The following is an 11284-nucleotide window of genomic DNA, read 5'->3' on the forward strand; positions in this document are numbered from 1 at the left end:
AGAGAGCCGCTCGCCAGCAGCCCCCGGCTCCGGGCTCCGCCTCCCGATCGGCCCTGGACCGCCCCCCCGCGCCGCCTCCCCGGGCCCCGCCGCCCGTCCCCGGTCTCCGGCTCCCCCCGCAGACCCCGAGCGTTTCGGAGGCTCCGCCCGGCCTCGTGCAAGTCCCAGTGGCTCCCTCCCCTTTCCCAGGATCCCCCAATCCCGCCTTCACAGCATTATTTAGCCACAACGCCCCTCCCTAAACTCCCCAAATTCATAATACTTAGGGCCCCCTCAGGTCCCCCCAAACCCCCCTGACTCAACCCAGCTCTCCTGGCTTCACCCCACCTTCGGCTCAACCCAGAGGCTGCACCTGGGGGCGCGCCTTGGCCCAGCCTTGCTCAAGGCCCCGCCTTCTTGGGGATAGGGAGCCCCCGGGATGGCCAAGACTTAACTTTGTCTCCCCTTAGGCCCAAGAACAAGTCCTGTCTCCAATCTCCTACCCTTTTCTAGTCTCTGAAATAACTTCCTGTGGCCTCAGGGCCCCCTTCCCACCCACTTGGCCACAACTCCCGCATTCATTCTCCCACTGCCCGCACCCTTCCTCTCCCTTCCTTCCAGGCCTTGGTGCTAGCACTAATTGCTAATGGCCAGAGGGGCGTCGAACTCCACCGTCTAACGCCGACCCCCAACTGACTGAAGCCGGGCTGTTCTGGCCCCCTAGCTGCCGCCCTGTAAGTCAGCCCACTCACGCTCTTTTATTTTGGATCCCTGCTCCCAGCTTCTTGGCTGCTTCTGCTCTCTGTGTGAAATTCCTGAAAAGGGTGTGAGGTAGAGACCTACTATTCTGTCTGTCCTTGGCTCCCAGGGCTTTTAGATCCTCTGCCCAAGTCCTAGAGAACTGGAGTGCTCACCAATTCTTCACCAGCAGTCTTTCTAGACTCAAGTTGAGCTAGGTCCTCAGATACAGCACCCTTTGGTCTTGGGCTGACTCTGTCTCTGACCCACATACCTGAGGCCTTCCAGGGAGCGGACACCTCTGCAGGGGTCAAGTGCCCGTGCACCCCCTTCCCCCATCCCCTGCTTTTCTTTATCTTCCCTGTCTCTGTTTTCTATTTCATCTCTCCATTTCCTTCCTCCTCATCTTGACTTTAATCTTATAAATGCTTCTTCCCTATAATTTGTGAGCCATTTCTCATCTCTGTCTAGCTTACCCATTGGCACCTTTTGTGCTCTCTCTCTGCATTCACTTTTCTCTTAGCTCTTCCCTCTTCTGTCTCTTCCCCCTTTCTATCTTTAACCCTTCATATAAATTGCTTTTCTCCTCTCTCATCACATTTTTTTAATGATGTTGGATAAAGGCAGAGCACTGAAAATAAGGAAAAAAGCAAAAGCTGTTCTGTGACCTTGGACTTAATAATAGTGTTTTTAAAGCATTCTCCAACTGCTAGACATGTACATATGTTAGCTTTTCTACATGACCACAATCCAACAAGATGGATATTTTGATTCCCATTTTCCATATGAGGAAACTGAGATCAGGTGGTCAGGGAGGTGAAGGGATTTTCCAAGGTCATATAGCTAATGAGCTGAAGAGCTGAAATTTGAACAGTAGACTTCAAGCCTTGACTATTTCCCTTAAAGTACACTGTCCTCAGTGACCTTGGAAAACCCCACCCATCAAAGATGCTGTAAAAGGTAAATCGGCATGAACACAGTTGGATCTACTTCCTTGCATGGTTTGTAAGGTATACTTCTCCCGTCTCAGTTTACTAATCTGTAAACCCAGAGGGTGTGTGGAGGTGGGGGTGGAATCTGGCCTTTCAAGTCCTCTGATTCTAAACGGTCTCCTGCCTCTCTGATGCCTGCTTGAGTTCATTTACTCCTCCAAAATAATGTCACCCTGCCTCCCTCAGTCTCTCCTTTGTGTACTTACAATCCGCCACTATCCATCGCAATGGGGCTTTCTGATTCTCTATGCCCCTTTCTTCAAATATGCTGACATAGTCCATTTATAGAAGAGCAACCAGGAAAAAAGGGCTCCCTTATGTAAGGCAGAGTCTGTACAAGTCCTTCATGGACCTCTGGTACAAAGGCCTGTCAAACGAGACCAACATTTTCATTCATTCATTCATTCATCCCCAAATATTCAGGGTGCCTACCAGGTGCTATATGGAGATGCAGGGATGGATAAACACAACTCCTGCCTTTGCAAAGCTTATAATGATTGGGATGAGGGGGTGGGATGCTGGAATGAAACAGGCACATAAATATCTCAGGTAACAGGCAGGCAGGCAGACATGTGTTTCACTAAGATGAGGTACTTGGAGAAATCAAAGAAAGCTTCCCAGAGGCGGTGGCTTGGAGTTGAACCATAAAGATTAGTAGCAAGGGAGTGGGCATTGCAGGTTAAAGTTGGCATTTGGCATTCTTTGCAACTGCTTAGTAAGCGAATAAATCCCTTTCCTACATCAGAGGATGTTTTATCTTTTAAAGCACAGCCCACCTCCCATGAAGAACATTTCTGGATACTTTCTCAGCCTCCACTGCAGCTAGGGCTTGGGCACATGACCCGGGCTTCACCAATTAGATTCACCCACCCCAGATGCTGGAAAATAAGCCAGAATCAGGCAGAATCCATTGGCAGCCAAAAGGGCAATAGTTGGGGCAATTACATCCAGGTGTCTCTGCTAGCCAAAAGGTTCTAACAACACTATTTGGAGCCCAGTGACGTCTATGTCAACAGTGTGAAGTGCCCTATTTATGCTTGGCTGCGGCTGAAACAATATCTTCACCAATCCAGTTCTGTGCTATGATTTGGAGTAGTGCTCTTGACTTCATGCACTTTAAACCCAGATCCCATGCCTTTCTGGGTATTCTAAGGAATCTAATAATCACTTAACTGAATTCTGAATTCTCTTTCTGCTTAAATTATTCAGGATTGGTTTCTGTTGCTTGCAACTGAAACACCTGGCTGAGAACACGGACTATGGAAACAAAGGGAGGGCAGAGAAAGCAAGGTGTATTATGGGAAATTAAGCTCAGTGAGGGGGAAAGGGAGTAACTGAAGACAACACAGAAAAGGCAGGCAAGGAGTACCAACTTTATTTCATAGACTGTCAAATCTGGAATGTCCACCGGAAATGACTTATGTTTCTGAACACATGCTCTGTGATCCAGAACTTTTTGTAACATATCAATGAATGATGATAACAACGGTTGCCTTGTGGTGGCTGTGAGGCTTTAGAAATAATTATGTAAAGTATTTAACACATAGTAGGTGCTCAATAAATTATAACTACTGCTTTGACGTATAATCTCAGCAACATTTGGAGAAAGGCTTTTTATCCTTATTTAATAGATATGAAATCTGAGGCTCAGGGAAGCTGAGAAACTTGATTTTGGTCATGAAGTTATCAAGTGGTGAAACATAGGAATACTTGGCTCCCAAATCTTTGCTCTGTCACAGAATGCTCCTCCTGGCCTCAGCCCTTTGCATGCACCTTATTCCCAGTATGCTATAACTTCCCTACTCATACTTGAATCCCCTGTCCTATGACCACTACTTTTCTCCCTCTCAGCCCCTCTCAACCCTTCTCCTTTCCCCTCTTTGTACAGTTATATTTCATTATTGATTTAATTTTTTCTCTTTTAGGGTTCCCTGTACTCCCATCTTTGACTCCACTGATATAAATTTCTTTTTCGTTCTAACTCCTTTCCAGTCTTTCTAGCAAATGCTTCCTCTTCTTTCATCTTTCATATTTGCCTTTCTAGGTAGTTTTGAAATATTTTTTCTATCCTCCTTCCCCCTTTGCCATACTCTACTCTGTTTTAAAAATCCCTTTTATTCAGGCCACCTGACTGAGGCAGCCTAATGTAGTTGAAAAAGCCAGAGGCCTAAGAGGCTGGTTGATTTTGGTTTAGAAATCATCTTTGCTATTTCTCTATGGAGTCAAGTCACTTTATAGTTCCTACTAGGTCTTTTGTTTTCTCATTTGTGAAATGAGGAAAGTAGTACCCACTTCTCAAGATCATTGTGGGAATTAAATGAGATCATGTGTATGAAACTGTCTGGCACATATGAGGCTCTCTTGAATGTCATAAGTAAATCCAATCATCTTATGGATCTCACCCACTGTTTTCCACTCCAGCCTCATGTCCCATAATCCCCACCACCACCACCACTTGATTCCAACCATATTGATCTCTTTTCTCTTCCTGAAATACTTCAAGCTCTTGTTGCCCCAGCATCTTCAAATGGACTCTTTCTTCTGCCTGGAGAGACTTTCCTCAGTCTTCACTAGCTATCTTTTACTAGTCTCTAAGTTTTGCTAATCAAAGCACTTTCCCTAACATAACCACCCACCCAGGCTAAGTTAGCCTCTTGCTGTACTCTCTGTTACATCCTTTCATATTTCCTTATAGCCATTTTAATTGCACTCATTCCATATTTTAATAATTGTCCATTTATTAGAGCATTTTCTTGATGCGTATGTTCCTTACTAGATTGGGAACTCCCAAATATCAAAGACCAACTGTGTCTTGCTTACCGCAGTGTGCACACCAGCTAGTACAGTAACCTACATAGGGTAGAGATGCAAAATAAGTATTTTGCCAATGAACCATCACATATTTATTGAATTTTTACTGAGACAGGCACTGTTTTCACACTAGCTGCACTTTCACAGAGAATATAATTTAAATTTTAAAACAAAAACCTCCCCGCCCCCTCTGTCTGTCAATTCTTCCTTCCCTTCTTCCTTTCCTTTCCTTCTTTCTTTCCTTCCATCCTCCTTTCTCAGCTTCCCATGATTCAAGTAATTTTTTTAACAGTCTTTCTTCTTAAGCCTCCAGATGATCTCTAGAACACAAATAAACTCTAATTGAGGAAAAGAGAGTGCCATCTTCTGCTCCATCTCTGCTCTATCTAAGCTCAATCTTCCATCAATTCTTTTCCTGTCCACGAATCTCCACTATTTGTTTTCTCCTATTTCAATCACTGTCTTCTTGGTAACTCACATTGTCCTTTTGATCCTGCTTTGCTCTCTGCAGCACGTTGACTCCATTCATCACTCAGCAGATCCCGTTTCTCTTCATTCCCTTCAGCCACCTTGCTCTAGATACTCTCTTGACCTGAGTTCTGCCAACCTCTTAACATCTTGACCTATGCCAAACCCAGCACCATCATCGAGTTTAGCATCAATGATAAGACTAAGGTCAATCCTGAAACTTTTCTTTTTATTGTTGCAGGATCCAAAATAGATTGCTGTAAATATGGCTATCACTGCTATTTAATTCTTTGACTCTGAAAGCTCTTCTGGTGAGTTAAGTTCAAATTATTTTCTCTACCACTTACTAGTTCACTGATTTTTAGTGAGACTCATAACCTCTTTTAGACTTAATTTCCTCACCTATAAGTGGAGGTAATGGGAAGGCTGAATGAGCCAGCAGGTATAAATGAAAGTAGCTAGTGCTGGCCAGGCATGGTGACTCATGCCTATAATCCCAGCACATTGAGAGGCAGAGGTGGGTGGATTACTTGAGGCCAGGAGTTTGAGAACAGCCTGGCCAACATGGTGAAACCCCGTCTCTAGTAAAAATATGAAAAAAAAAAGTAGCTGGATACGGTAGCATGCCTGTAATCTCAGGTACTCGGGAGGCTGAGGGAGGAGAATTGTGTGAACCCAGGAGGTTACAATGAGCCAAGATCGGGCCACTGCATTGCACTGCAGCCTGGGTGACAGAGATAGACTCCGTCTCAAAAAAATAAGAAAAGAAAAAAAAGAAAAGAAAAGTATCTAGTGCTGTCTGGCACATAGTAGGTAGCTACTTTCCACCTCCAAATGTCTATTTATTTGGTCCTTCTGTGACCTCTGTCTCTTTACATTCATCTCTCCACTTCTCATTTCTATTTTCCGAACATTTCCACTATGTCTCATTTAGAGCAAACTTTTGCCATTGTCTCTAACTTCTCTTTCGTGAAAAATGAAAGAATATTTTAATCACCGTTGTCGTTCTTCATTTCCACTTGCATCTGTTTGACTGATTTCTGCTTCAACCCAGCACTTCTCTGACTTTTTCCCTTAACAGTTCTCAAATTTATTATCTTTTTTCTCCAGCTCATACCTTTCACTACCTCCCACTTTCTCTGTCTCCGGTCCTCTAAATCAGCCCCTTCTTGTTGTGATTTACTGCAGTCATTTCATATCCTTCGTACAGTCAAAATCCTCACAATACTCCTAAAGTCTCTTTCCTCACTCATCCTTTTGCATTTTCTTTCTCAAATCCACTCAAGTTTAATTCATCTTCATGATTCATTTGCTTGCACCCAAATCTCTGTACCTTTTTGCCTACTTAATCATTTAACCTATTCGAGTTTCCTTTCGCCTCTGTTACACTGTCATCTTTCAACTTTAACACATATTAATGAATGATGTTTCTTTGGACTTTTTCTTCATACAGATCCTAATGCTGGTGTATTTTAAGGATACTCTTCCTGGATCCCATTGACTTTAATTCTTTTCTGGAATCTTTTCTCTCTGGGAACCTGCTTTAGTTAGAAAAAAAAACAAAATGAAAGGTCTGCAGGATCTGCTCTGTATTTATTCAAGCTGAACTGCTAACGTGGTGGATTTGAATGTATATTACTGATGAAAAGTGTAAGCTTTATTCTCTTCTATAGAGTACTGGGTCATTCTCCTTTCTGAAGCACACTATTTTTATCATTATTACTATATTTTGAACTGGTGAAGGTGGTATCAGCCTAGATTCACTGCTTCCATAACATTTACTGAATGCCTACTATGTGTTAAACATAAGCTATTTTTTTTCTTATTTAATGTTTGCAAGCCTGTGAATTTGGGATTTTTAATCCTTGTTTTACATGTGAAGCATTGGGAATACATAGAAAATGTACAGCCTGCAATATGTTGGCAATTTATATCAAATAAAGTCCTTCTAACTTCTTTGAGTGAGACAGTAAAGTGTAAGAGTTAAGAGTTGCATCCTTTATAACAGGGATGGTGACAACCACTTTGGAAGAGTGTTATTTGATATTTGTCTTCCCTCCTAAACTATAGTTTCCAGAAGGGCAGAAATTCTATCATTCTTGTTCTCTACTGTCTTATATATATTAGGCCATCAATGATTATTGTTGAATAAAGAAGTAAATAAATGAATGTATGCTAAAAGTACTTTTTTTTTTTTTTGCATAAGACAACACTGGCTTTGAATTTCAGCTTTGCCATGTAACAAATTTGTGACCTTGAACATACTAGGGAGAAAGCAGATATCTTGTAACATTCTGCATCTTTAAACTTTGCTGATATATGCTGTCCTATACATGTTGTTTTTAATTTGTATGTAATATATTTTAGCAATACTCAGAGCCAGGAAAGCCAAGGTTCAAATCCCAGTTCTCCCACCCCCTAGCTTTAATGCCTTAGGCAAGTTAGCTATCTCTTCAAGTATCACTTCTTCATCTATAAAATGGAAATGATACTACCTCTCTACTATACTCACGGGCAGGTGCCAGTGTAGTTGATGATCTGGAATGAACACACGAGAATGCCTGATTTCAAGTCCTCTGTACTTTTTACTACACAAGAAGCCTCATTGCCCTGACTTCCAACTTTAAAGACTGCTCTCATTGTTTCTCCCACTATCTTAAGAGTTTTGTATAAACCTAACTCCCAGGACCATGCCTGGATGTTTCTTAAGGAGGCAGAGGCCATCCCCCACTCCTGACCCAGTTACCAAGCTCTATTTGATGACTATTGTATGATAATCTGCAGACTCAGCAAAGCTGGGGCTCTGCAGGTTCCCTGTGACTCCTGAAGCTTCAGCCTCACTCCATCTAATTCTAAGAGGCTTTCAAAGAAATCTATGGAAAGTTTTGGGAAGTCCCTCTGTCCTCCCAGATCTAGGGCATTTTTTTTTAAACTAAGGCCCTGGTCTACAGAAAGAAAAAAAATCTAAATTCAAAAGAGCTCCCTCTCTTTTCTCACTCCTTCCCTCGCTCCCATTTCTTCATCCTCTTTTCTTCATGGAATACTGGGGAATACTGTTTTCCAGCATATGGATAACTATGATGAACAAGACTTAAAATGGTCCCTGCACTCGTGAAGCTTACAGTCTAATCAAGAGATAGACAGATACAAATATCAAAAATAAATATGTGATTAGAAGTTTTTAAATGTGCTATGCTGAAAAGGTATATGGTTCTATGAAACAGAATAATGAGAGAGGTCTTGATTTATATTTTGGGGCTAGGTAATGTATCTCTGAAAAAGTCACAATTTATTAGAAACAAAGATGGATGAATAGGAATTGTTATGGCAAAGGAGAATTCCTATGGGAATTCCAGGCAGAGGGAGCCACAGGCACAAAAGGCTGTTAGAGAATATGTGGCAAGTTCTAGGAACCAAACATTTGAAGTCAGTATGTCTGCAGAGTTGAGAGGGAAGACTGGAAAAGAATGAAGTGAGTCTTAGAAAGTTAGTTTGGCTGAAGCTATTCAGGCTTATGTAGGCCATGATAAGGAGTTTGGATGTAATTCTAATTTAAGTGGAAAGCTATGGACAATTTTAAGAAAGAGAATGACATAATCAGAACTATATTTTTTAAATGTTACTTTGGATCTAGGTGGAGGATGGACTGGTGTAGTGCAAGAGAGGATCAAGGAGTCTAACATGGAGCCTATCACAGTTGTCCAGATATGAACTCACCCAGGAGGCTGACTTACATTACAGCCTTTCCCACCATGGGGTCCTGTAGCTTGCTTACCCTAACAGCAGAGAATTCATTATTTCCCCTGAAAACTGGTTCCACTTGTGGTTGACCTTGACCAAGAGAATGTACTGATTTATATCTTCTTTATTGAATGTACCATGTATTGATTCAAATTCCATATTCTGGGGAAGCCACATGGAGCAAACTTTATGAAAATTCTCCAAGTCTCTGAAGGCATCTATCTTTTTCTCCCTTTCAAGGAATGACTGTCTTGTCAGCTGCCTCTACTATTCTCTGCCTGGGTTTTAGAAGCAACAACAATGAGAAACAATAATTAACAATAACTTCCATTTACATGGAGTGCTTCTACATTCATCATCATGACATTTGATTTCCACAAAACCTTGTGAAGCCAACAGAACAGGAAATTTTAGCATCAATTAACAAATCACAAAGAGAACATTCAAAGATGTAATTTACTTGAGGTACGGCAGATAATAATTGGCAGAATCGAGTCCTGAATCAAGTATTACAACTCTTACTTCTATCTTCTTTTCATGGTAGAGTGAGCATGGAGCACAGATGGAGGATAAGCTCATAAGTTCTGGCATTGGATTGATTGTCTAAGTTCAAATTCAGACTCTGACATTTGCTGTGTGACCTTAGGAAAAGTACTTAACTTCTCTGAACTTTGGTTTCTTAATCTGAGAACTAGAGTGACTACCTCATGCAGTTCGATGAGGATTAAATGAGCTAGTAGATTAAAAGCGTGAAGCACAGTGTCTTACCTATATTAATAATCAATAAATATTCACTATTATCAACAGCTTCAATCATCTTGGTCAAAAGCCACAGTAGCAAAATAAAAGTTGCTGCAGATTTGCTGTAAGGTGGCTTGGCTTAGAATAGTGACTCTGCTGCAGTATCACGAATAAAATCTTTAATCAGTGGCTTAGTTCTTTATCTGTAAAATGGAAATAATCATATCTAGCTCACAAAGTTGTTCAAAAAATAAATTACAAGAGAAATTGCCTAGCCCCAAGAATTATGTATTCAATACATGTTACTTTCCTTTCTGTTTTAACATTATTTCCCCTAGTAAGACTTCTCTGATGCCCTAGACTGGGTTAGGTACTCTTCCTCTCTTTGCTCTTAGCGCTTTGCACTTACCTGGAGCAGAACATAGCTCATGCTACAATTAATGTATCTACTCATCTGTCTCCACTTTGAGAGTGGAGTTGCTCCATGTGCCAGTTAACTGTTCTAAGCACTTTGCAAATAACAACCTAGTTAATCCTCATGTGAACTCTGTGAAGGAGTTCATGATCATCCCCCTTCATACCAATTAAAAAATAAGGCAAAGAGAGATTAAATCACGTGTCTCAGGTTGTATGTCTGGCAAACAGGGGGTGCTCACTTATTCCTTCTTGTTGGATCATTCCAGACGCCATCCCCTGAAAGGGGACTCTCGTGGCTCTTTTCTCCAAATAACTCACTCATTCACCATAATTTCCACACTGACATTTTCTCCATCACAGCTGATTCACTGATTGATTGGTGGATAGACACCTCTCACCAAAATAAAAGCTTTAAGAAGAAAGGTATTTTACCTGTCTTGTTCATTGTTGTGGTACCCAGCTGTTAGGATAGTCCCTGACACATAGGAGGTGCTCAATGAGTATTTGCTGAGTAAATGAACAAATGCATGCACTTCTTAATTGCTTCATTGATACTGTAACTTAAAAACAATGACCTATGTCAAACCATATGTCTATACACTCTTGTGAAAGTTTGTAGCATTTTAAATTGGAGATGGGTTAGAGATGAAGAAGACTGTAGAGACAGGAAAAGAGTACTCCCTTCTGCTCTGCACTGAGTCTCCTGGACTCTAAATAGCATCACTTGTCTCCCAGCAGCTGGCCAGCAGGTGGGGAGAGACCCTCTGCTCCGAAGGCAGGAGGAGTTTCTGCTCAAGGTGACAGGAGCAAAGCAGGAGGAAGCTGCACAGGAAGAGATATACTGCAGTCAAGGCATTAAACCTGAGGTTTGCGATGCCCACTAAGATTCACTGGGAAAAAATAACACTTGAAAAAAGTGTAATGTCTAGTATTTATCACCTCAGGCTACTGGTAGTTCATTCTCTCTGACATCTATGGAGATTCTTAGGAACTAATATATTGTCTAACACCTACCCTGCCACCAATGCACTGTGCACTTTTTTTTTGTTAGCTTTCATTCTCACCTGTTATTCTCTAATTAATTTTTTGTTGCTTTAGGTCTTATGTAACCCATTAGCATGGCATTCAAGTTCTTAAACAGCCTTTCTGATCCGCTTTCTTGTTGTTTTTGTCCCTACAACCCATGCCCTCATCAAAATAAATGTCCTTACTATTCTCTGTACACATTCCAAATTCCCTGTTACCTCAGTCTAAATCATTTTCCTCTGAACAGCACTCTGCATGCACATAGAGCAGCCATCCTTCGGGGCATTTTTGATTCTCATCATAACCTGTATATGTAATAGTTTTTTCCCCTTATATGTGATAATTCATCACATAACTTATTTAATACATTT

General features: G+C 41.5%; 1 long non-coding RNA gene across 1 annotated transcript in view; it reads left to right on the forward strand.

The window, feature by feature from the left end:
• Nucleotides 1-70: 70 nt before the first annotated feature.
• The window catches only part of LOC103878125, a 30669-nt gene continuing 19455 nt past the window's right edge, over nucleotides 71-11284 (forward strand). The window contains exons 1-3 of the long non-coding RNA XR_638131.4: nucleotides 71-713; nucleotides 5230-5299; nucleotides 10626-10753. This is a non-coding gene — a long non-coding RNA (uncharacterized LOC103878125). The remainder of the gene's footprint in view (nucleotides 714-5229; nucleotides 5300-10625; nucleotides 10754-11284) is intronic.

The sequence above is a fragment of the Papio anubis genome, chromosome 13, assembly GCF_008728515.1.
Source record: "Papio anubis isolate 15944 chromosome 13, Panubis1.0, whole genome shotgun sequence".
Taxonomy (NCBI): Eukaryota; Metazoa; Chordata; class Mammalia; order Primates; family Cercopithecidae; genus Papio; species Papio anubis.